The sequence below is a fragment of the Hyperolius riggenbachi genome, chromosome 3 (assembly GCF_040937935.1).
Source record: "Hyperolius riggenbachi isolate aHypRig1 chromosome 3, aHypRig1.pri, whole genome shotgun sequence".
NCBI classification, from domain to species: Eukaryota; Metazoa; Chordata; class Amphibia; order Anura; family Hyperoliidae; genus Hyperolius; species Hyperolius riggenbachi.
In genome coordinates, this window is record NC_090648.1 from 358544908 (window position 1) to 358570782 (window position 25875).

At 46.7% G+C, this 25875-nt stretch overlaps 1 long non-coding RNA gene across 1 annotated transcript in view; it reads left to right on the forward strand.

Moving 5' to 3' along the window:
* Positions 1–3365: 3365 nt before the first annotated feature.
* LOC137563971 (uncharacterized) overlaps positions 3366–25875 on the forward strand; it is a 57115-nt gene continuing 34605 nt past the window's right edge. Inside the window, exons 1-2 of the long non-coding RNA XR_011030484.1 lie at positions 3366–3449; positions 5185–5359. This is a non-coding gene — a long non-coding RNA (uncharacterized lncRNA). The remainder of the gene's footprint in view (positions 3450–5184; positions 5360–25875) is intronic.

The window sequence follows — 25875 nt, forward strand, 5'->3', positions numbered from 1 at the left end:
AGTTAGGTAACAGCGCATGTCACACTAGCAGCATTCACTTTACTTAGATAACGCAGGCTACGCTAATATGCAATTGGCATAAGTAGCGCTGCCTGAGCACAGCAATTTTAACATTACTTTTTTAAATCTCCCACCCCCCTCTGCTTATCATAGCCACCCATCCCCCGATGGCTAATCTTAACCATTTAACAATTGCAGGGGAAAAAAACATTTTTTGGGTGACCCCAATTGGCATTGCAGGGAGCCCCAGTGCCAGATATTTAAAGGGCGCCCACATTTTCCCTCAATTTCGATAATTGAATGGATTTCTGGCGGTGCCCAAATTCCCCATCCAAGCACCCCATATAGGTCACCATAAAGCCCTGTATATGTGAAAATAGAGCCCCCTCCCCCAATACAGAGCATAGTGGAGGGGTGAATTGCATGACTGGAGGTGGGGCTTAGTGCATGTAGGGGCGGGGCTTATCACAGCAGCCCGTGCGCCCCTTTGGAGGAGAACATTATAGCGCCCTAAGCAGCAATTCAGGGCAAAGATCTGCCCTAGAAACGACGCTGATTGGTTAATGTATAATTGCTACCAAGTGGCATTCATGGCAGTTTTTTTTTTTTTTTTATAATTTATCAGCCCAGAACGAGCATCAGAACTCAAGAAATCTATTTACGTCGCAGTCATTCTATCTTACGGTGTCATTTCTACTACCGGCCGCTAGGGGGAGCTCCGGGTCTTTACTATTAGGACAGCCGCTCTCAATAACTGCGTGTTCCTGGAGCTGCTGCCGGTGCGTGTCAGGCTATCACGGATACAGTGAGAGGCCGCACGTCTGTCTCCGCCTGCTCCATCTGTGAGGTCGCGCTGTCTGCAGGAAGGATGTATTGTGACGCACATGGGCCGCTCGTGTACCGTTGAGGATGGCAGTGACACGTGACCACTGCTATTGCTGAGCCATGCTGATAGGGAAATAAAGCCCTAGTCCCAGCCTGTCACCACCAGTAGCCGCTCTGCACTGCCTTTATTATTGCTGCAGACACAGCTACCTGGAGGATGGAGGTGACCTGCAACTGGGAAATGTGAGGGAGCGTGTTTGTAAAACATTATTATTCACAAAATAAAGCGATCAGTACGTAACGTAAATTGCAATATATTTTTTGCAACTACAATTAGTAAAACATTATTATCCACATAATAAAGCGATCAGTAAGGGGGGTGGTTAGGGTTAGGCACCACCAGGTGGGTCTTAGGGTTAGGCACCACCAGGAGGGTCTTAGGTTTAGGCACCACCAGGGGGGTCTTAGGTTTAGGCACCACCAGGGAGGTCTTAGGTTTAGGCACCACCAGGGGGGTCTTAGGTTTAGGCAACACCAGGGGGGTCTTAGGTTTAGGCACCACCAGGGGGGTCTTAGATTTAGGCACCACCAGGGGGGTCTTAGGGTTAGGCACCACCAGGTTTAGGCACCACCAGGGGGGTCTTAGGTTTAGGCACCACCAGGGGGGTCTTAGGTTTAGGCACCACCAGGGGGGTGTTAGGGTTAGGCACCACCAGGGGGGTCTAGGGGTTAGGGATAGGTACAGGGGGGGTTCTGTGTGAGAGTAGGCTTAGGTATAGTTTTAGTAAAATTTTAGTAATACTTACTAATGTTTTACAACACTTATTACGAACGTAGTTATATTTATATCATTGTTATAAAGAATATTTTCAGATTTTATTATAAGAACAAACCATAAATGAAGGTTATTCACAATAATATACAATTATAACAATTAAACATATATTATCGTTTTTTTAATAAACGTAATTATAAGTTTCACTTTTGAAACAGGGAAGATTAACGTTTTCACAATTGCCGATTTCATAAACATTATTTAATGACTTATAATTTTGTAAAACATTATTTGTAAACGAAATATAGCACACTATTTTTATAAACGCTATTAATGATTAATTAGCGTTTACACCCCGCGCCCTTTTTGGACGTACGCCCTGCAGTGCCACGTGACCTCTGCTATTGCTGTGCCATGCTGGTAGGGAAATGAAGCCCTAGTCCCAGCCTGTCACCACCACTAGACTCTGCACTGCCCTTATTATTGCTGCAGACACAGCTACCTGGAGGGTGGAGGTGACGTGCAACTGGGAAATGTGAGGGAGCGTGCGCTGTGTATGCTGATGTGCGGTGTATGCTGAGACTGGGGGGAACAGTAAATTCGGGCGCCTGAGGCAAGTGGACAAATCGGGCGCCGCCATTCACTCCCATAATAAATATCGTTTAATGGGCGCCCGACAGGAAAAAAGGGCGCCGGAGAAAAATAACGTTTTATAAGCGGCGCCCGGAGACTTTTACTGTTTTATAACTGCTTCTCATGATTACACATTATTTTATGATTTATAATTTTTTAAACATTATTTTTAAACGAAAAACAGTACAATCTTTTTTAAAACATTATTTTTAAACGAAAAACAGCACAATATTTTTTCACACGTTATTAATGCTTATCACAGGGGGGTCTTAGGTTTAGGCACCACGGGTCTTAGGTTTAGGAATCAACAGGGGGGTCTTAGGTTTAGGCACCACCAGGGGAGTCTTAGGTTTAGGCACCATCAGTGGAGTCTTAGGTTTAGGCACCACCAGGGGAGTCTTAGGTTTAGGCACCATCAGGGGAGTCTTAGGTTTAGGCACCACCAGGGGGGTCTTAGGTTTAGGCACCAACACGGGGGTCTAGGGGTTAGGGGTAGGTACAGGGAGGGTTACTTACTATTTTTTTTTAAACGTTATTATACGTTTCACTTTTTAAACGGAAGATTAACGTTTTCACAATTGCCAATTTCATGCACATTATTTAATGATTTATAACTTTATAAAACATTATTTTTAAACGAAATATAGTACATTATATTTTTAAACGTTATCCATGTTTATCGTTTAAAACCCGGCGCCCTTTTTTCCCAGCGCCCCTTTTTAACGTACGTGAGACTGGGGGCTCTGGTGGTCTTGCCCACATCACACTCCCATCACAGCAAAAGGGCTCACTTCATTCTCCTCTCCAGGCTCCCAGCCCGCTCCGCGCACAAGCATATGACCTGGGGGCTGGGGAGGTTAATGAATGTTAGAGGTGGGGCTTTTCGCGGTATCCCGTGTGCCCTCTTCGAGGGTAACATTAAAGTGCCCTAAGCAGCAATTCAGGGCAAAAAATCTGCCCTAGAAAAGACGCTGATTGGGCAATTCTGTTTTGTTTGCTTTTCTTTACAGTCTACATCATTTATCAGCCCAGGACGAGCATCAGAACTCTACATCTATTTTACCTTATATGGTGTCATTTCTACTACCAGCCGCTAGGGGGAGCCCCGGGTCTTTACTATCAGGACAGCCGCTCTATGTATTCTGCTTCTTGCTGGTGTATGTCGGGCCTGAGAGAGTTCCTGGCTAATGGCAATCGGAGATGCAGAGAGAGAGAGGTACACGTCTGTCTCCGTCGCTGTCTCTGCTCTGTCTGCGCGAGGCGGTGTATGACGTCATGGCAGCTATTGTGACGCACGCGGGCCACTCGTGTACCGCTGAGGATGGCACCTGCAGTGCCACGTGACCTCTGCTATTGCTGTGTCATGCTGGTAGGGAAATGAAGCCCAAGGCCCAACCTGTCACCAACACTAGACTCTCTGCACTGCCTTTATTATTATTGCTACCTGGAGGATGGAGGTGACGTGCAACTGGGAAATGTGAGGGAGTGTATGCTGCATTGCTGTGTATGCTGTGTCTATGCTCCAACATTTCACCATAAATTGTGAAAATAGCACACAAAGGAGTTGTCAGCCAAAATGTAAAAAAATAGGTTTACTTACCTGGGGCTTTCTCCAGCCTCTTGCAGCAGACTGTCCCACGTTGACCGTTGCGCTCTCTGCCGCCGACCTGGGTTCCCCGCACGGTGCAGAGGCCCGCGGTCTGCCTTTCTGTGCGAAGCGCCGCTGTCAATCATGGCCACATGGTCCGCGGCGCACTGGGCAGGTGCAGTAGTTATGCGCAGTGTGCTGCGGGCCACGTGGGCTTGATTGCAAGCGGCGGTTCACGCAGGCGCAGTAAGGCCGGCCCCGCGGTCAGCTCTTGCACTGTGCGTGGAGCCCGGGACGTTGGCAGAGTGGTCGGCGTGGGACAGTCGGCTGCAAGGGGCTGGAGAAAGCCCCAGGTGAGTAAACCTCATTTTTAAATATTTGGCTGATGATTCCTTTAAAGTGTTGCTGATGCAGGAAAAAAGAAAGTTAAACTTACCTGGGGCTTCTTTCAGCCCCCTGCAGTCACCCTGTGCCCTCGCCGGTACTCAAAGATTCTCTGGTCCTCCTCCGTGGCCCTGTTTTGACTCTGCCAACTGAGCCATTCGATGGCCACTGCACCTGCGCAGCCCTGGCCAATGCACATCCTCGGCACTCCCGTCAGCATTCTGTGCAGGCACACTACGAGAAAATCTCTATTGCGCCTGCACAGGACGCTCCCGGCAACAAGAGCACGTACAAGGATGAGTGGCCATAGACTGGCAAGATCCAAACCCAGCCGTGGCAGGGGACCGTTAAGTATCGGGGCACATGGCGACTGCAGGGGGCTGGTTGAAGCCCCAAGTAAGTCAATCTCGTTTTTTCTTCATCAGTTTAGGTTTCTGTTAAAGTGAAATCAATAGAATCATTGTCCCTTTGCCAGCTCGCTGAACTGCAGGCCCTGGCATCGATCAGATTGGGGGGGGACACTTGTCTAATGCCGGTACTGAGCACTAACTAGCACCCGGCTGTTGCAGGAGAGCAGCTGACAGGTGGTGAATTCACAGCCTGTCAGCTGCCAATCTGAGAGGCTTGTTGCGCACCGGCTGGCTCAGTCTTCACTGCTCCACACTCGATCGGCGCGCTTACGATTCACGTTTGCGGGAATACCAACACTGCCTCGGTGTATCACACAGCTTTCTATTCCGCATCAACACTCCTCTCTAGTGTGGAAATGAGAGCTGTGTGACACTCAAGGCAGTGTTGATATCCCCGCACACGTCAATCGTAAGCGTGCTGATCAAGGGTGGAGATGGAACCAGCCAGTGCCCAGCACAAGGGGGAGAGCCCGTATAAAAAAGCTTGATGTGCTGATTCTGCGGGAAACGTGTGAGTGCAATATTATGTTATTTTAATAGTTTTACACTGTGGTACTCTTTTTCTCAAGGTTTCTTTTCATTCTTTCTCGAGGTTTCATAATGAGTAATGGAGTAGAAGTGCTCTGATATATTGAAGAGGATATCTCATATGATCTGATCGACATCTCGGCCAGTGTGGTGGGGGGCGGCCATAAGCTTCGTCCCAGTGTGCGATTAGACCTGCTTTATATGTCTTCCTATCCGGTGAGTCTGATCACATCGGGTGTGGTGGTGGGTTTATGGATGAATATTGTGGCCTGAGGATCATTTAGCCAAAGCAGTGTGTGGCAAGCACCAATGGAGGACTAGGAAAATGATCCAGATGTGCTCTCGACTCCAGTCACCTGTGCACTACAGGTGTCTTCCAATATAGAAGTTCCAATGAGTCAGCACCGTCTTCAGTAAAAATAAGCTCTTTTATTAAAGAGAACCGGAGGTGGGATTTACTTATGCTAGTGGGACACAGAGGCTGGTTGTGTACACTAACACCAGCCTCTGTTGTCCCATGGTGTGCCTCCAAGACCCCCCTGCGCGCCGCTATACCCCCCGCAGTGCTGGCAACACGCAGCATGTCGCCAGCACAATGTTTACCTCTCGCCTGTCTGTTAGCGCCGCTCCCCCCCTACTCCGTATCGGCGCTGCCCGCCCGCGTCACTTCCCTCCCGCTGATTGGAGGGAAGTGACGCGGGCGGGTAGCGCCGATACAGAGGAGGGGGGGGGAGTGGCGCTAACAGACAGGCGAGAGGTAAACATTGTGCTGGCGACATGCTGCGTGACGCCAGCACTGTGGGGGTATAGCGCCGCGCAGGAGGGTCTTGGAGGCACACCATGGGGCAACAGAGGCTGGTGTTCGTGTGCACAACCAGCCTCTGTGCCCCACTAGCATAAGTAAATCGCACCTCGGGTTCTCTTTAAGTATCAAAAATCTTGAAAATCCATGATGTACAAGCAGCCAGCATCATGAGGATCATTTAAACGTGTTTGGAAATGTATTGATACACGATCCACGTGGACTTCATTATGTCTATTGCTAACACTGGCTTCTTTCTGTATGTTGTGTAGTGCTATCCTTTTAGTGGTACATGTTTGATATGAAGGAAGCAATCCAACTGAAACCACTACATTTTAAAGGACATAACTAAGCAGCGCTAGTCTTCTAGCATTTTGTTAACTACACCTCCTATGTTACGCCACCCGTCACACGCACGGAGACATGAGGCTTGATGCTGGCGGATACACCACCGATTGGGTCACACAAGATCCTGCTGCGCCCTCCTGTGTAGCTCCACCCGCATATTACAATAATGCCATAGCACAGACACAGTGCTAGCGGAGACATAAAGGGCACACCGACTCCGGGAAGCAGTCACGCTGATAGCAGCGCAAGTTAATTCTGGCGCAGCTATTCCAATAATGCAATTATCTACTACGCCTTCTTTCACGGGCCAGACTGCATAATATGGGCACAGGTCACGGCTATGCCTGTAATCACCATGTCATCTGCGGCTATTTGTTATAGCCTGGCTATTTTAAACCGCAATCCACTTCATTTTAATATTGCTGCTGTTCTACAATAAATAAATAAAAAAAAAAAATAATTTTGTCTTATTGTTGCCACAAACATGAATCAATTGTATTAAAATTACACGTGAAAGACCAATACAAAGTGGTCAGCAAAAGCTCGGTATACAGAGGCGCCAGAGTAGAGTAAAACGTTTTAAAAACCGTTTAAAAGCAGAGGGGGATGTTAGGGTGGACTTACCTCCCTCTTACAAAAAAGAAAACTCACTCGAGTCTCGATAAAACAGAATTCACAAATAATTTATTCAACTCCACAAATGCAACGCGTTTTGCGGGCGTGACCCCGCTTCCTCAGGCAAAAATGGGAGCACAACTCAGTGGGTCAAGCAGTAGGTTTGAGCGCCGCAGTAGGACGGTTTTTAAAATGTTTTACTCTACTCTGGCGCCTCTGTATACCGAGCTTTTGCTGATCTTCTAGTCCACCCTGGGTGGAGGGGTGCATCCCCATCTACTATCTACAGAGAGCGACTTCTTAACCTGAGTGGGGTCAGGTCCTAATGCTCCCCACCTGCATTTAAAGTGGTTGCCTATGGGTAACCCGTGTTTGTGAGTATATACACATAAAATTGTATTGAACTCTTCATTTTACCTGACAATACTGCACCATATTGGGCTCTCGATTCTCTTCTTGTTTTTAAGCAATACAAAGTGGTGTACACGTGAGAAGTGGAACGAAAATCATGCATGATTCCAAACATTTTTTTACAAAGAAATAACTGCAAAGTGGGGTGTGCGTAATTATTCAGCCCTCTTTGGTCTGAGTGCAGTCAGTTACCCATAGACATTGCCTGATGAGTGCTAACGACTAAATAGAGTGCACCTGTGTGTAATCTAATGTCAGTACAAATACAGCTGCTCTGTGACGGCCTCAGAGGTTGTCTAAGAGAATATTGGGAGCAATAACACCATGAAGTCCAAAGAACACACCAGACAGGTCAGGGATAAAGTTATTGAGAAATTTAAAGCAGGCTTAGGCTACAAAAAGATTTTCAAAGCCTTGAACATCCCAAGGAGCCCTGTTTAAGCGATCATTCAGAAATGGAAGGAGTATGGCACAACTGTAAACCTACCAAGACAAGGTCATCCACCTAAACTCACAGGCTGAACAAGGAGAGCGCTGTTCAGAAATGCAGTCAAGAGGCCCATGGTGACTCTGGATGAGCTGCAGAGATCTACAGCTCAGGTGGGGGAATCTGTCCATAGGACAACTATTAGTCACGCACTGCCTGGCCTTTATGGAAGAGTGGCAAGAAGAAAGCCATTGTTAACAGAAAAGCATAAGATGTCCCGTTTGCAGTTTGCCACAAGCCATGTGGGGACACAGCAAACGTGGAAGAAGGTGCTCTGGTCAGATGAGACCAAAACTGAACTTTCTGGTCAAAATTCAAAACACTATGTGGCAGAAAACTAACACTGCACATCACACTGAACACACCAGCCCCACTGTCAAATATGGTGGTGGCAGCATCATGCTCTGGGGGTGCTTCTCTTCAGCAGGGACAGGGAAGCTGGTCACAGTTGATAGGAAGATGGATGGAGCCAAATACAGGGCAATCTTGGAAGAAAACCTCTTGGAGTCTGCAAAAGACTTGAGACTGGGGCGGAGGTTCACCTTTCAGCAGGACAACGACCCTAAACATCAAGCCAGGGCAACAATGGAATGGTTTAAAACAAAACATATTGATGTGTTAGAATGGCCCAGTCGAAGTCCAGATCTAAATCCAATCGAGAATCTGTGGCAAGATCTGAAAACTGCTGTTCACAAACGCTGTCCATCTAATCTGACTGAGCTGGAGCTGCTTTGCAAAGAAGACTGGGCAAAGATTTCAGTCTCTAGATGTGCAAAGCTGGTAGACTGGCAGCTGTAATTGCAGCAAAAGGTGGTTCTACAAAGTATTTACTCTGGGGGCTGAATAATTACGCACACCCCACTTTGCAGTTTTAAAGGAAAAAAATATTTGGAATCATGTTTGATTTTCACTTCTCACGTGTACACCACTTTGTATTGGTCTGTCACGTGGAATTCCAATTAAATTGATTCATGTTTGTGGCAGTAATGTGACAAAATGTGGAAGACTTCAAGGGGGCCGAATACTTTTGCAAACCTGTGTGTGTGTGTGTGTGTGTGTGTGTGTGTGTGTGTGTGTGTGTGTGTGTGTGTGTGTGTGTGTGTGTGTGTGTATATCTATCGTATCTATCGTCAGAATTAAGATAAGTGTGGAAAAGGAAGTATGGTGAGCGACACACCGAGGACATTGATAACGTAGTGTGCGCTCATAGCAGGGATCAGGCATAGCTTATATGATTGGGCACAGGGTTTTGTATGAGAGTATTGTTAAATAAAAAAAAAATATCTGTATTAAAGACTGAAATTTTACAAACAAATGGCTTTTTGTTTACTATACCTACCAATTACAATTCAGCATGCTCCTGCTGGTTTATCACTTTATGTTGTCTCATAGCTGATAGACTTTGCTCTCATTAATAGCACTTATTTCCCAACGACTAACACCTGTGTCATTATTTAGTGTTGTATTTACTGTATATATACAACATTAAAGGGAACCTAAACTGATAGGGATATGGATGTTACCGTTTAAACAATACCAGTTGCCTGGCAGTCCTGCTGACCTCTGTGGCTGCAGTAGTGGCTGAATCACACACCTGAAACAAGCATGCAGCTAATCCAGTCTGACTTCAGTCAGAGCACCTGATCTGCATGCTTGTTGAGGGGCTGTAGTTTAAAGTATTAGAGACACAGGATCAGCAGGAGAGTCGGGCAACTGGTATTATTTTTAAAAGGAAAAATCCATATCCATTTCAGTTTAGGTTCCCTTTAAAGTGAATGGGAACTGCATTTAAAAAAAAATGAAGCAAATACTTACCTAAGGAGAGGAAAGGCTCTGGGTCATATAGAGCCTTCTGTCTCCTCTCTCTGTGCTCTCTATCCTGTGCTGGCTCCCCCCCATTTCAATCTCCGTCGAAAGGGTATTTGGAAGTCTTCGGGAGCCGTGCAGCTCCATACTGCACAGGCGTGAGCGTGCAAGAGAGCGTGCTTGCGCAGGCGCAGTACAGGGCCGCCCTTCTTCAGGAGCACTCGGGCTCCCTGAAGACTTCTGGAGCCTCCTTCGGCCGGGTAAAGCAATATTTGACTAATTTAGTCAAATACTGCTACCGGGCGAGCCAGCACCGGAACGAGGGGACCAGGAGAGGAGCGGGAAGGCTCTATACGACCCAAAACCTTCCCTCTCCTTGGGCAAGTATCTGTCTCATTTTTTTTTAAAATGCGGTTCCCATTCACTTTTAAATTCGATAGACTAGTAATATCCGTAAGGGCTATTCATGTGAGCGCAGTCTATGAGCTAGGAGACAACTTAAAACGGCATATAACTAGATAATATGGAGCGCATGCGAGAGTGTATCATGAAGCTGCATGCAATTCTGCTCATATTCATAGCAGGGCTGTGGAGTCGGAGTGGAGGAGTTGGAGCAATTTTTGGGTACCTGGAGTCGGAGTTAGGAAAAAATGCTCCGACTCCTAATGAATTTAAACTGTAATTAAAACAGAAAATATGACAAAATGTTCTATTTCTCAGGTAATAGTCATATTATATATATATATATATATATATATATATATATATATATATATATATATATATATATATATATATATATATATATATATACTGTAGTAATAGCTGTGCTTGGCGTACAAAAATGAAATAACTACCATGAAATCAAAAATAGTTACTTGTATATCTGATTGTGACTGTATATATGATGTGTACACAGGAATCTCTTATATATACTAAATCACATCTATACTGTAAGAATAAAGCCTGATGTGCAGGGCCGGCCCGCCCATGAGGCGGGGTGAAACTTTTGCCTCAGGCGGCACTTCTGGGGGGCGGCACCCGCCCGTCCGTGGGTGTGGGGGGCCGCCCGAGCTGGAGGGGATAGCGGGCAGGAAGGGGGTATTGGGCCTAGCGGCGGGGAGGGGGGTCGGACCCCCCCCTCCCTCGCCTGGGTCCCCCGTCCTCCACTCCCCTCCAGCTTTAAAAAGTTCCGTGCTGGCTGCAGCTATGTGTAAGAGGCAACGGGCGAGGATCACTCACCTCTTCCTCGTTCCAGCGTGCGCTCCACTGATGTCACTTCCTGCGGCGTAGCAGGAAGTGACGTCAGTGGAGCGCAGGCTGGCCTGGAACGAGGAAGAGGTGAGTGATCCCCGCCCGTTGCCTCTTACACATAGCTGCAGCCAGCACGGAACTTTTTAAAGCTGGAGGGGAGCGGAGGACGGGGGACCCAGGTGAGGGAGGGGGGGGTCCTGCCCCCCTCCCCGCCGCTAGGCCCAATACCCCCTTCCTGCCCGCTATCCCCTCCAGCTCAGGCGGCCCCCCACACCCATGGCTTGGGGGGGGTTGGGGGGCGGCGATTTCTTTGAAAATTGCCTCAGGCGGCAAAAAGTCTAGGGCCGGGCCTGCTGATGTGTAGCTGTGTCACTAATAGAGATGGTCAATGAGATGGAAATAATTCTACGCTGATGCTGGTTTATGCAAATTTATGCACTTTTGCTCATGAAATCAAATAATTTGATATATAGTTAAAATTTGGTTTGGTGACTACGAATTAAAGGGTACCTGAGACGGATGAAAATAAAAGTTTTTTTTATACATACCTTGGGCTTCCTCCAGCCCATTTCAGGCTAATCGGTGCCTCGCTGTCCTCTTCCACCACCTGAATCTTCTGCTATGAGTGGCGGTAATTCAGCCAGTCAGCACAGTCCGGCCGGGAGCCACTCCCACAGCCAGGAGCATTCTGCACCTGCGCAATAGTGCTGCGTAGGTGTAGTACGTTCCTGGTGGTGGAGTGTGTGCCCGATTGGCTCAAGTGCCTGGACCCATACCAGAAGATCCAGGTGGCGGAAGAGGACAGCAAGGGACTGATTAGCCTGAAGGGGGATGAAAGAAGCCCCAGGTATGTATAAAACTTTCATCTGTCTCAGGTTTAGTTTGTTACACAGGAAAACAAAAGTTTGCTTTCTTAAAACAGAAAGAATTTGCGATAATTCAGGTTGGAGTGAGCTTGAGATGTCTCCCAGTGCATCACTGCTGAATATTTGCAAATGAACCATTGTTGCCCTTAGAAGCTAAACACACCTCCAGAACCACTGGAATGCAATGATGTGTTAATGTGCTTGTTAATTAGTACAGAGCCATAATAATCCAACATGCATACAGACTGTTTTGGATTGTTTGATCCTCATCAGTGCATGGCATGGATTAATTTGGCTCTATAGAGTGGAGCTTGTAACACAGAGAGGTACAGACTAACCAGCAAGCTCATGGTGAACCAGAACTCTTTGAAGTGTGTAAGGGGCTACAATGGTCCTAAAAGCCCCCTTACTAAAATACTAAAAGGAAAACAAGTGTTTGCTTTCTTAAAGAGAATCTGTAACGTCAAAACGTCCCCTGGGGGGTACTCACCTCGAGTGGGGGAAGCCTCCGGATCCTAATGAGGCTTCCCACGCCGTCCTCCATCCCTCAGGGGTCTCGCTGCAGCCCTCCGTACAAGATGACGTCAATATTTACCTTCCCGGCTCCTGCGCAGGCACTCTGACGGCTGTCGGCTCCGAAGTAGGCGGAAATACCAGATCGACGTCGGGTCTGCTCTACTGTGCAGGCGCAACTTTCCGGCGCCTGCGCAGTAGAGCGGACCCGACTGAGATCGGGTATTTCCGTCTACTTCAGAGCCGAAAGCAGCCACAGCACCCCTGCTGGAGCCAGCAAAGGTAAATATTGAATTGACAGTCTGGTCTGTCGCCGGCTGTTCGGAGGGCTGCAGCGAGACCCCCGTGGGACAGAGGACGGCGTGGGAAGCCTCATTAGGATCCCGAGGCTTTCCCCACCCGAGGAGAGTACCCCCCAGGGGATGTTTTTGATGTTACAGAGTCTCTTTAAAACAGAAAGAATTAGCGATAATTCAGGTTGGAGTGAGCTTGAGATGTCTCCCAGTGCATCACTGCTGAATATATGCAAATTATGCAAATTAACCATTGTTGCCCTTAGAAGCTAAACACACCTCCAGAACTGGCCACTTGTCTTAGGAGTATGTGAGTAAATTGTGTTCTACTTCAATCAACAGCAGTTGTGTCAGTTTTGGGGCTGGCAGGTCCACCACCGCCACCCTAACATTTTAAACGGTTTTAGTGATTTTTACCCTTCTGGTGCCTCTGTACATCTCTCTATATATCAAGATATACACCCTTGGTGGAAGGGTGCCACACCCTCCTTTTCCTCTATCCACAGAGAGCGACGTCTTAGTCCTGAGTGGGGACAGGCTTGTTCTCCCCACCTGCTTATTCAGTGGTTACCTTGGAGATAACCCAGGTTTGTAAGTATAATACTTGCGTTTCATATTTTCTCTCCCATTCTCCAATACATACTACACTATATTGGGCTCTCGGTTTTCTGCTTTTCATCCATTGACAGTGAATGGGTCAGCTCTGCGCTTGCAGGCAGAATGCATGCAGCAGTATGCAAGCGCATCCTACTGCTGTGTAACACATTTGATGTGAACAGCAGAAGGGCTGTCTATACCCTTCTGCCGTTCTTGCATGTTACCACGTCATACACGCTTCCAAATGCGCACTGAACGAGAATGATGTGAACAAGGCCTAACTCTATGACTAAAAGTATTAAAGGCAGAAGATCAGCTGGATAGCCAGGTAACTAGTATTGTTTAAAAAGGAATAAAATGGCAGCCACCATAGTTGTCTTTTAAAATTCCTAAGCGTTGGCAGTTGAGATGCATTTTATGTTACATACATTCATTCAACAAGATTGTAATATACAAATTAGAGGAGTCTGAGTCGAGGAGCCGATGGAATCCTAACTTTCGGAGTCGAAGGATCTTTGTACCAACTCCACATCCCTGATTAATAGCACTTATTTTTCAATAACTTATACCTGTGTGTATCATTAATTAATGTTGTATTTAGGTTATGATAAACTGGTAATATCCGTTGAAAAATAAGGTCTTTTATTGTGAGCGCAGTGTATAAAATGGTAAATAACTAGATTACATCGGGCGCATGCTGATTTGTTGTGTTACAATTTACCACAAGTGCATACGGGACAGTGTATTTACCGCAAGTGAATACGGGACAGTGTATTTACCGCAAGTGACTACGGGACAGTGTATTTACCGCAAGGGACTACGGGACAGTGTATTTACCGCAAGTGACTACGGGACAGTGTATTTACCGCAAGTGACTACGGGACAGTGTATTTACTGCAAGTGACTACGGGACAGTGTATTTACCGCAAGTGACTACGGGACAGTGTATTTACCGCAGGTGACTACGGGACAGTGTATTTACCGCAAGTGACTACGGGACAGTGTATTTACCGCAAGTGACTACGGGACAGTGTATTTACCGCAAGTGAATACGGGACAGTGTTTTTACAGCAAGTGACTACAGGACAGTGTATTTACCGCAAGTGACTACGGGACAGTGTATTTACCGCAAGTGACTACAGGACAGTGTATTTATCGCAAGTGACTACGGGACAGTGTATTAATCGCAAGTGACTATGGGACAGTGTATTAATCGCAAGTGACTACGGGACAGTGTATTTACCGCAAGTGACTACGGGACAGTGTATTTACCGCAAGTGACGACGGGACAGTGTATTTACCGCAAGTGACTACGGGACAGTGTATTTACCGCAGGTGACTACGGGACAGTGTATTTACAGCAAGTGACTACGGGACAGTGTATTTACCGCAGGTGACTACGGGACAGTGTATTTACCACAGGTGACTACGGGACAGTGTATTTACAGCAAGTGACTATGGGACAGTGTATTTACCGCAGGTGACTACGGGACAGTGTATTTACCGCAGGTGACTACGGGACAGTGTATTTACCGCAAGTGACTACGGGACAGTGTATTTACCGCAGGTGTCTATGGGAAAGTGTTTCGTTTTAAATATCCGTGCAATACTGATATTTAAAAGACCTATGTCGCGAAAATCTTAAAATTTTAAATACATGTAAACCTATGCAAATAAGAAGTACGTTTGTTCCAGAGTAAAATGAGCCATAAATTACTTTTCTCCTATGTTGCTGTCACTTACAGTTAGTAGTAAAAATCTGACATTACCGACAGATTTTGGACTAGCCCATCTCATGGGGGGTTCTCAGGGTTTTCTTTATTTTTAACCACTTGACAACCGCAGTGTTTAACCCCCCTAAAGACCAGGCTCATTTTTGCAGCACTGGGCTGTGCAGACTTTTCAGCCTCCTGCACAGCCCAGCTAAGCATGGCGATCGGACTCACCTCCTATTTTTGTCCGTAAGGGGACATGCTGCCGGAGGGGTCCGATCGCCGCTGTCACTTATTTATTTTTTCTGCCTCATAGAGGCTCTCTCTCGCTCTGTCCCCCTCCCTCTCCTTCCTCCCTCCCCTCCGCCTATTTGATTGAACAGGACGGCGATCCGTCCTGTTCTCCTCCTCTCATAGGCATTAGCCTATGAGAGGATGGTGATCCCCAGCCAATCAGAGGCCGGGGATCGCCGATCTCGTACAGCACTGCCGGAGACTGCAGCTCTGTACTGATGTAAACAAAGGGGATTTCTTTCCCCTTTCGTTTACAAATAGTCTGCTAGCCGCGATCGGTGGCTAGCAGGCTAATCACGGAGCTCGGCACTTTGAACGGGCAGGGAACGATCGCGCATGCGCGCTGCCATTTCCTGGAAAACTACAGCTCCAGGACTTGACGCCGATCGGCGTTAGGCAGTCCTGGGGCTGCCGCCGTGTTCACGCCCATTGGCATGACGCGGTTGTTAGGTAGTTAAAGTAGCAAAAAAGTTTCTGTACAGTACTTTTTATTTTTAAAAGCACTTAGTGAATGGCAGTTGCTCCGTCCAACTGCCAAAAAAGTGTGCAGGGAGGCTGGCCAGCATCTTTGTATAATCTTTTTCAGGGAATGTCTTTAGAAAGAACTAGTGGACCTAAGCACGTTTAAAAACGGGCTAGGTCTGTCACTGCGAATGCGCCCGCTGCGCGCGTACATTTCCGCTGCGCGCCCATCCGCCCCTTTGCCCATCATCGCTCGCCGCCCGTCACCGTCGCTCAATGTTTCTGTGTCCCTACACTTGCGCAAAGCGCATGTGGGACACACACAGGGACATGGGATGCAAAGACAGTAGGGTTTTATTATAGAGGCTAAATGCCATGCTGAGAATCCCCCACAAAGAGATGGGCTACTCCAAAACCCGTCGATAATGTCAGATTCCTACTACCTACAGTAAGTGACAGCAACAGAGGAGAAAAGTAATATATGGCTCATTTTGCTCTGAAAGAAATGTACTTCTTATTTGTATTTGTTTTTAAATTTTAAGATTTTTGTGACAATTCCTCTTTAAAGAAAACCCGAGGTGGGGTTCTAAGAATGAAATCTGCGCTCAGAGGCTGGGTTTGCTTATATTGCCCAGCCTCTGTTGCCATTTCAATCCCCCCTATGTTCACCCTGCACTCCGCTCTCCCCCATAAATCACAGCCACGCTGTGCGGGCTGTGTTTACCTTTGTCCTGTCAGTCTGCTTGCTCCCCCGCCTCCTGCAGAGCTCCGGTCCTTGCCTGCATCCCTTCATTCCCCGCTGATTGGAGGGAATGGACGTGGGCGGGGAGCGGCGCTATGCAGGAGGCGGGGAAGCTGCAGAGAATGACAGGACAAAAGTAAACACAGCCCGCTGTGACGCGCTGCATGACGGCAGCGCGGCTGTTATTTATGGGGGAGAGCGGAGTGCAGGGGAACTTGGGGTGGATTGAAATAGCAACAGAGGCTGGGCAATATAAGCAAACCCAGCCTCTGAGCGCAGATTTCATTCTTAGAACCCCACCTCGGGTTCTCTTTAAGTTTGCTGAAAGCTGTGCCTATTTTAACTTACGGCTTTATTAAACGTATGCCCGGGAGCCCTCTTAGGTGAGGTACCATCCCCACTTGGCCTTTAGGAAGGATCTACCAACAGCTGCTTCAATAAAAGAAGTTCATGCCACAGCCAGGTTGTGGGTTGAGTCCCCTACCGAAGTAGGGTAACAGAGGGAAACTGGATAGACCAGCAGGAGGCACCCAAAAATGGAAAGTACTGCAGAGCTCAGTGTGGAACTGTAAAGTAATAAATCATAAAAGTACATAAAAAGGACTGATCCTACCTTAATAAGGAGGCTTGAAGAACTTTATGACAAAAAGGTATAGACTTTTATTCAGCACATAGGCGTTTCAAAGCATCCTCAAGTCAACTAGCGTTCCTCGCAGTACAGTGCAGAGCACTGAGAACACAAATTCATTTGTGGGCACCTGCTACTCTATCCAGTATAGCACATATACAACTCCTGCCCGCTGCTTGTTCATGTGGGAACCCTATTGGAGGCTTTCCAGCTTGAACATAGTCATACTATCCATAGATCCAAGGAAATGTAGAGGCCGCACACCACTGGCTTTGCTAAATAAATCGTGTATTGCGATGCAACAGAACAAACACATTTCTAATATTTGAATTCCCCATTTGACAACTTATTACCTGTTACTGTATATCCTTTGTGGCGTGAAAGTGATCTGCAATATGGGCAGGACTACAAGAGCAGTAAAAAAACATATTTCCAATATTGAAAGAGGGCGCATGCAACATTGTGTATCAGAAACAAATTTACCCCAGCACTGTGACTCGCCCAGGGCTACAGCCTGGTTCGCCGGTGCACAATCCTTCTGTGGGTCACCACCTCCACATACAGGAAACCAGACAACCAATGAAGTAGGCACTCAATTGGCGATAATTAATCTTGCGTTTAATGGATAAAGCTGCTCAATACAATATGTTTTGTGGTTTCTCCCCTTCCGCAGATGAGGGAACCCCCGAAACATGTTGTGTTGAGCAGCTTTATCCATTAAACGCAAGTTTAATTATCACCAATTGAGTGCCTCCATTCGTTAGCCCACTTTATACTTGTGCATGGATCGGATCCTAGGTGCTTGAGATTTTGTGGGCTTGAAAAAATTAAGAGGTTATGAAGAGGGTCAAATAAAGTTAAAGGACAATACCAGTTGCCTGCCAGCTTTGCTTGTCTATTTGGCCGCAGTAGTGTCTGAATAACACCAGAAACAAGCATTATTTATTTATATAGCGGCGACATATTATGCAGCGCTGTACAGAGTATATAGTCTTGTCACTTACTGTCCCTCAGAGGGGCTCACAGTCTAGTCCCTACCATAGGCATATGTCTATGTATGTATCGTGTAGTGCATGAATCATAGTCTAGGGCCAATTTAGGGGGAAGAGGAAACCCACACAGACACACGGAGAACATACAAACTCCTTGCAGATGTAGAACTGGTTGGGATTCGAACCGGGGACCCAGCACTGCAAGGCGAGAGCGCTAACCACTGCGCCACCATGCTGCAGCCAATCTTGTCAGATATGACAATAATGTCAGAAACACCTGATCTGCTGCATGCTTTTTCAGGGTCTATGGCTAAAAGTATTGGAGGCAGAAGCAGCAGGACAGCCAGGCAACTGGTATTGCTTAAGAGGAAATAAATATGGCAGCCTCCGTGTTCCTCTCACTTCAGTTGTCCTTTAAAGGGTACCTGAGACAATAGAAATTTAAGTTTTATACAAACCTGGGGCTTCCTCTAGTTCCCTCCCCGGTGTCCAAAGCCTCCTGAATTTTCCTGTAGTGGCCTAGTTCTCCACGGCCAGTCGGGTGTATTGCGCATGCCTCCGCACTGCTGTCGCCATAAGCATTCTGCACCTGCGCAGTACTACTGTTCAGGGGCAAAACTCTCCCAACCGCAGGAGCGAGATGGGGGCGTGTGATTGGTCACTGCGCCGGCTGGCTGAAGATAACAGCGCTGCTACAGGAGAATCCAGGAGGCTTTGGATGCCAGCGAGGGAGTGATCTTCACGGAGGGGGCTGGAGGAAGCCCCAGGTATGTATAAAACTTTACTACCCAACGTCTCTTGTATACTTTAAAGAGCTGTCAGAAAGAGGGCCCGTTTCCACTAGAAGCGGTGCGATGCGGCTACATAGCCGCATCGCCCCGCGGGTGTGCTGAAACACATGCATGGCAATTGAATAGTTTCCACTGCGTGTTGGTTGTGCGGAGCCGGGTGAAGCGATCAGAGAATCGGCTGCATGCTGCAGATTCTCGCACATCTGCCTGCAGCAGCGTCCCATCTCCTCAATTCACTTCCACATCTTCCGGAAGTGCGGTAGTCACGCAGGCGCCAGCGGAAGTGATGCAATGCGGCTAGGGAGCCGCATTCGCATCACTATCCCTGTGGAAACTGGCCCAAACTCTGATCTTCAGACTCAACACACAGGCCCCTGTGGCTACATATAGACATTAACATCAACTGCTTTCTCACCAATAATTGTGTATACATGGGCAGCTACATGCAGGGCTTATCATATATTGGAAGTCAAAATGTATGTTCAACTTGGCATATCCATAACCTGGATGTAGACAATGACATGCCACATGTATGGGATGCACAGTCTGGTGAGAGTATGTATAACTTATGACTCACACAGGAAACAATTAGTATGCACTTTATAGCACACTAACACACTATTTGTGTAAGCATGTTCCCATGGGGGTTGGGGGAGGGGGTTTTATGGCAAAAAATGGCTTTAAGAATCTATAACTCTACTGGTTTGGGACGTATGTTAGTACATTTTTGTGATTGATTCATGCGTGTAAAACACAGGTGTGGCTAATGCCGAGTACCTATAACTTCACATAACATTTACCAATTTAAAGAGGAACTTAAACCAAAGATTGAACTTCATCCCAATCAGTAGGTGATGCCCCCTTTCGCAAGAGAAATCTTTACCTTTTCTCGAATAGATCATCGGTGGGCTTTGTGTAGCTGATGTTGTGGCGAAACCCCTCCCACAGTGTGAGGTCACAACCACAGTCCTGACAATTTGCTGTCTGTGAACCTCGTTGCATTGTGGCAAATAATAGCTTTTTCCAACCGCCTAGCAGGCAATATCTCCCTCTGTGCATAGGACTCTCGGTAACGAACATTCCACACAGATCACCTGGCAGAACTAAAGATGTTACCACCTGTGATAAATTTCATAATGTAAATCAGGGAGAGGAAGATTTTACAATGGACAAACACTGACTATAATCATTTATAAATGAATATTGTAAAAATAAGCAGTTTTATTAATTGTTATTTTCACTACAGTTCTATTTTATCTTTTGTAAAACAAAAAGAAAAACAGTTGACCGCCCCAATAGTGTATTATTGGTGATGACAATTGGAGATTTTCAAAAATAAGCGTTCTACTCTCAAGTGTGGGTTGCCGAAGGCAGGCAACCACTATTTGCACATGGGGGGAAATTAGACCTGTCCCCACACAGGCTAAAAAGTCGCTCTACGTAGTTAGGGAAAAAAGGGTGGTCACACCCATCCACCAGGTGGATAATGCTCTCTTTCCTTGAAATTAAGACGTCCCCCGAAAGTAAGCCCTAGCAAGAATTTTGAGCATGCTCAAAATATAAGCCCTACCCCAAAAATAAGCCCTGCAGTGAGGGGAAAAAGTATGGCAGTGGCAACTTGTGTTGTAACTGGAGCTCAGAAACACAAGTTGCCTTACTTCTTCCCCATAGGCTGAAGCTTGTGGACAAAGCAGCATGAAGTTGGGGGAAAGGATGCAGGGGGATATTGGGGGACATTAGGAGGACATGGGGGAACAGAGGGGGACACAGATACAAAGGGGTACACCAGGAGGATACTAAAGGTACAAGAGGGACACAGGAGAACACAAGAGGTGAATCCAGCAGAGGAATAGATGGCACAATGGGGAAGGCAAGCGGACATGCAGCACAGAAACTTGTGTGTTTATAGAAATACTAGTTGACCTAAGCCCGTTTAAAAATGGGCTCTAGGTCTTTTCAGCCGCCGCCAGTCAGTGCGCACTCGCACCAGCCCGTCGCTCTCACGGGTCTGCCCGGCACCCTGGCCCGTCCTCCTGTGTCAACGGTTGTCTGTACTTCGCACATGCGCAGTACAAAAAACCACGGGCACACAGACAGGGAAAGAGGATGACGCAGGGGCGTACGTACAAAAAGGGCGCCTGGACAAAAAGGGCGCGGGGTGTAAACTCTAAATAATAATTAATCATTAATAGGGTTTATAAATATAGTGTGCTATATTTCGTTTACAAATAATGTTTAACAAAATTATAAATCATTAAATAATGTTTATGAAATCGGAAATTGTGAAAACGTTAATCTTCCCTGTTTCAAAAGTTAAACTTATAATTACGTTTATAAAAAAACCAATAATATATGTTTAATTGTTATAATTGTATATTATTGTGAATAACCGTCATTTATGGTTTGTTCTTATAATAAAATCTGAAAATATTGTTTATAAAGATGATATAAATATAACTACGTTCGTAATAAGTGTTGTAATACATTAGTAATTATTACTAAAATTTTAATAAAACTATACCTAAGCCTACTCTTACACAGAACCCTACCTGTACCTATCCCTAACCCCTAGACTCCCCTGTTGGTGCCTAAACCTAAGACCCCCCTGTTGGTGCCTAAACCTAAGACCCCCCTGTTGGTGCCTAAACCTAAGACCCCCCTGTTGGTGCCTAAACCTAAGACCCCCCTGTTGGTGCCTAAACCTAAGACCCCCCTGTTGGTGCCTAAACCTAAGACCCCCCTGTTGGTGCCTAAACCTAAGACCCCCCCCCTGTTGGTGCCTAAGTAACCCTCCCTGTACCTACCCCTAACCCCTAGACCCCCCTCTTGGTGCCTAAACCTAAGACCCCCCTGTTGGTGCCTAAACCTAAGACCCCCCTGTTGGTGCCTAAACCTAAGACCCCCCTGTTGGTGCCTAAACCTAAGACCCCCCTGTTGTTGCCTAAGTACCCCTCCCTGTACCTACCCCTAACCCCTAGACCCCCCTATTGGTGCCTAAACCTAAGACCCCCCTGTTGGTGCCTAAACCTAAGACCCCCCTTTATTATGTGGATAATAATGTTTTACTAATTGTGGATTCAAAAAATATTTTGCAATTTACGTTACGTACTGATCGCTTTATTTTGTGAATAATAATGTTTTACAAACAGTAAGGGATAAAACTTTAAATAATGTTTTAATTATTTAAATAAGATAAATATGTTTAGTATTTTCATAAACGTTATTCGGCACGGGTGCATTTTATAAACGTAAATCACCACAAGTTCAGTTATAAATCATTAAACATCGCCGGGCGCCGTTTGTAAACTTTATTTAGCTCCTGGCGCCGTTTATAAACTTTATTTAGCTCCGGCGCCCTTTTTTCCTACTCGGCGCCCATTAAACGCTATTTATTATGGGAGTGAATGGCGGCGCCCTTTTTGTCCACTAGCGGCATGCGCCCTTTTTTCCCAGCTCCTAAGGGACAGTTAGGTTTTATTGTATAGGTTAAGACAACCCCTGAAAACAAGCTTGGCACATCTTTTGTGGCAAACATTTGTAAATGACACTGCCTTATTTTCGAGGAAACATGGTAGATACTTATGAAGGATACAGAGGCGCCAGATAGGATAAACTAGTGGTGCCCAACCTTTTTTACCCATAGGCCGCACATCATATCAAGATAAATTTTGCGGGTGAAACACATGCATATAAATCTTTTTTCTAGTAACAGTTAACATGGTGTTGGAAAAGGAAAGAAAACGGGAAACCAAGATTTGTTGTACTCACAATTTGATGCCCATTTTCTGGGGTACCTGGATGTATGTGCAGAGGCTCTCTGGGTGACTTCCCCGCCCAGCACAAGTACTGTGAGAGCTGCAGGTAGTTGCGGCCTACTATTCAGCAGAAGCCGGGGTCTCAATTAGTTGCCGGGGCCTAGCCGCGGGTGAAGGTCAGCGTGGAGCAAAGTTTTTGGTTAAGAAACTTTCATATTTTTTTTTGTTTACAGGCAAAGGAAGCTTACATTTTTCTATAGTGAATAACGTATATGAGTGCCCCACTACAATATTATAATCACATTTGCAATGATATTGTCCAATACAACAAGGCAGTGTAAAAGTAGCCTTTACCTCTGTTTTTCAAGGCAAAGAAAAAAATGCAAATGAAGATAACTAAACTAGTAAATTTGACCTGGATTGTTTAAAAGTGCTATCATGTTGTAAATATTTGCAACCCCTCCTGGGTTATATCACACCACAGCAAGAACTTCTAAAAGCATACTGTAAAACTGTATACTGTAAAATCATATGATTATAGTACCTTCCCAGTATAGATAATCAGAGAGCGCCCCCCCACCCTCCCAGTATAGGTAGACAGAAAGTGTTTCCCAGTATAGGTAACAAGAATGTCCCTCCAGTATAGGTAGTCAGAGCGTGCCCCCCCCAATATAGGTGGTCAGAGAGCTCCCTCCTAGTAAAGGTGCCCAGAGAGAACCTCCCAGTATATATAGCCAGACAACCCACCCCCCAGTGACACCCCCACCACCACAACACACACAGTACAGGTACCCCCATCATCCATGCAAAATTTGCAGAGGAGGGGTTTACAACTCGCCTCTCCAGGATACAGAAGGCACAAGCTACCCCTCCTCATCTTTCCCTCCTGGACGCTCTGTTTATAGTGTGACTGCCATCTGTGACAGATGTCGCTCACACCATAGAGGCAGAGCACTTAGGAAGAAAGGATGCAGAAGGGTTGTGTGTGGCCGGATCCTGGAGAGGTGACTTGTATACCACTCCCCTTGATTCCGCGTCCATGGCAGGGAGCCTTCTGCACATGTGCAGTTACATGTCTTTACGAACTGGACATGCACAGAACTCTCCCAAACACTGGCGCACGAATGCCCCTGGGCACCTGGATATTAAAAAGACACCTGAATGCTTAACTACTTTAAGACCGCCTCACGCCAATGGGCGTGACCGCGGCAGCAGCCCAAGGACCGTCTAACGCCAATTGGCGTCAAGTTCTGGGGCTGCAGTTTCCCAGGGAACGGCCGCACACATGCGCGATCGTTCCCTGCCCGTTCACAGGACGGAGCCGATCGCGGCTAGCAGGCTGATTGTAAACAAAAGGGGAAAGAAATCCCCTTTGTTTACATGCGTACAGCGCTGCGATCCCCAGCCTCTGATTTGCCGGGGATCGCCGTCCTCTCATAGGCTGATGCCTATGAGAGGCGGAGAACGGGACGGATCGCCGTCCTGTTCAATTCTTCAGGCGGAGGGGAGGGAGGAAGGAGAGGGAGGGGGCGTTGGCGGCAATGAGAGCCTCTATGAGGCTAATGGGGAAAAAAAAAGTGACAGCGGTGATCGGACCCCTCCGGCAGCATGTCCCCTTAGGGACAAAAATAGGTGGTGAGTCCGATCGCCATACTTAGCTGGGCTGTGCAGGAGGCTGAAAAGCCTGCACAGCCCAGTGCTGCAAAAATGAGCCTGGGGGTTTAACACTGCGGTCATCAAGTGGTTAAAGGACACCTAAACTGACCCCATGGTTCTCAAACTACACATGCTAATGTGTGTTGTAAGGGGTTCTAATTCCTACAGTTCCTGCCGTAAGATGGGCTTCCCTCAGCTGGGCTACTCTTCCCATTCATGGCTCTAACAGGATCTAGTGGAACAGAAGACAAAGATGGGGCACATGCTCTATCCAGTCCACCCTCCCTGTATGCCCGTGCTTATGTCAGACACAAAATGGGTGCACTTTGTTTAGGGAAGAAAAAAAAGGTCACTCACAGGGAAATTAAATGGTTACACATATTATATGAAGCAACATAATGCAGGAAGTAGTTGTAAGAGTAATGTAAAGGAGGTCACTTGTTACAGACTGTGCATTGTGGACTTGACATTGGAGGCATATGGGCACATGGTCTTTAGGGGCATAATGGCAGTTCTTGTTGTAGAGGGGAAACTATAGCTGTGCTTACAGAGAATTGAATGTGTGCATTAAACATTGGGAAGCCTCCCCGTGGCGCTCCTAGATAGTGCCAATGTAGCATGAACTAATTCCCGCAGGGCAACCGCTTTGCAGTATTGGTTTTTGACCCTGCATAATTTGGCATGCGAAAGCAAATGCATATTTGCATGAGCATTGCCTCATGAATAGCCAATAAGGCCAAATTTGCAAAGCCAGATATGTCAGGTGTTCACTTGGTGTTTAATGCACACATTCAATTCTCTGTGTAAGCATTTCGAAACTATAGCTGTGCCTGCTTGTTGAAAGGATGATACTATGGTGGTTTGTTATAATTCAAATGTTAGAGTTGCACTTGTTGGTAACATTTTGGATGTACTTGTCATAGGTGGGACATTTTAGAGCCGCTTGTTATTTTGTACAGAGGGGACATGACATTACGGTGGCACTTGTCACTGGGGCCAGGCACAGTGGAAGTACATGTACATTGTGAGGAGGAGGTAACTAGGAAGTGGTGGGTGTCAAGCCACCAGAGACTTTAACGGGAAAGTAGGTTTGGGGTGTTTTGCTGAAGGTACTAAAACTGTTAAAAAATGGCAGCAATGGGAGCAGGGATACACAATGCCAGGGATGCGCAGGCGCAGTGGTCCGCCAACTCTGAGTCGGTGAAAATGAAACTAGCTGTTGGCGGGAGAATGGGGGATTGTGGAGGACCGCGCGGGCACAGGAAGGCTGCAGGGGGATGGAAGAAGCCCCAGGTAACTGAAACTCTTTATTTTTTACAGTTAAGGTTCCCTATCAGGCCTCTTGAACACTGCAAATCACAAATCCGATTCAGAATTTCCCTGGATGCTATCAACACAAGAAGAAAAACACAGAAAAAAAAGCAGCATGCAGTACCAATTCAAATTAGCAAATTAGCAAATCGGAGTCCCATGTAAAATCGCATCAAAATCATAAATCGAATCGCATGCAGTATGCAAGAGTCCTCACTCTCACTGTTAGTGCATACTTTTTGCAGTAACGCACTGCATTCAATATGTTAGGAAACACATGGTTATACCGGTCTGGTCGCACAGTGAATATCACGCACAGGGTTATCATTGCAGTGCGACTTTCTGCAGTGCAACACCCCACTGTGTATGTAGCCTAAGGAGACTCGGACCTTTTTCA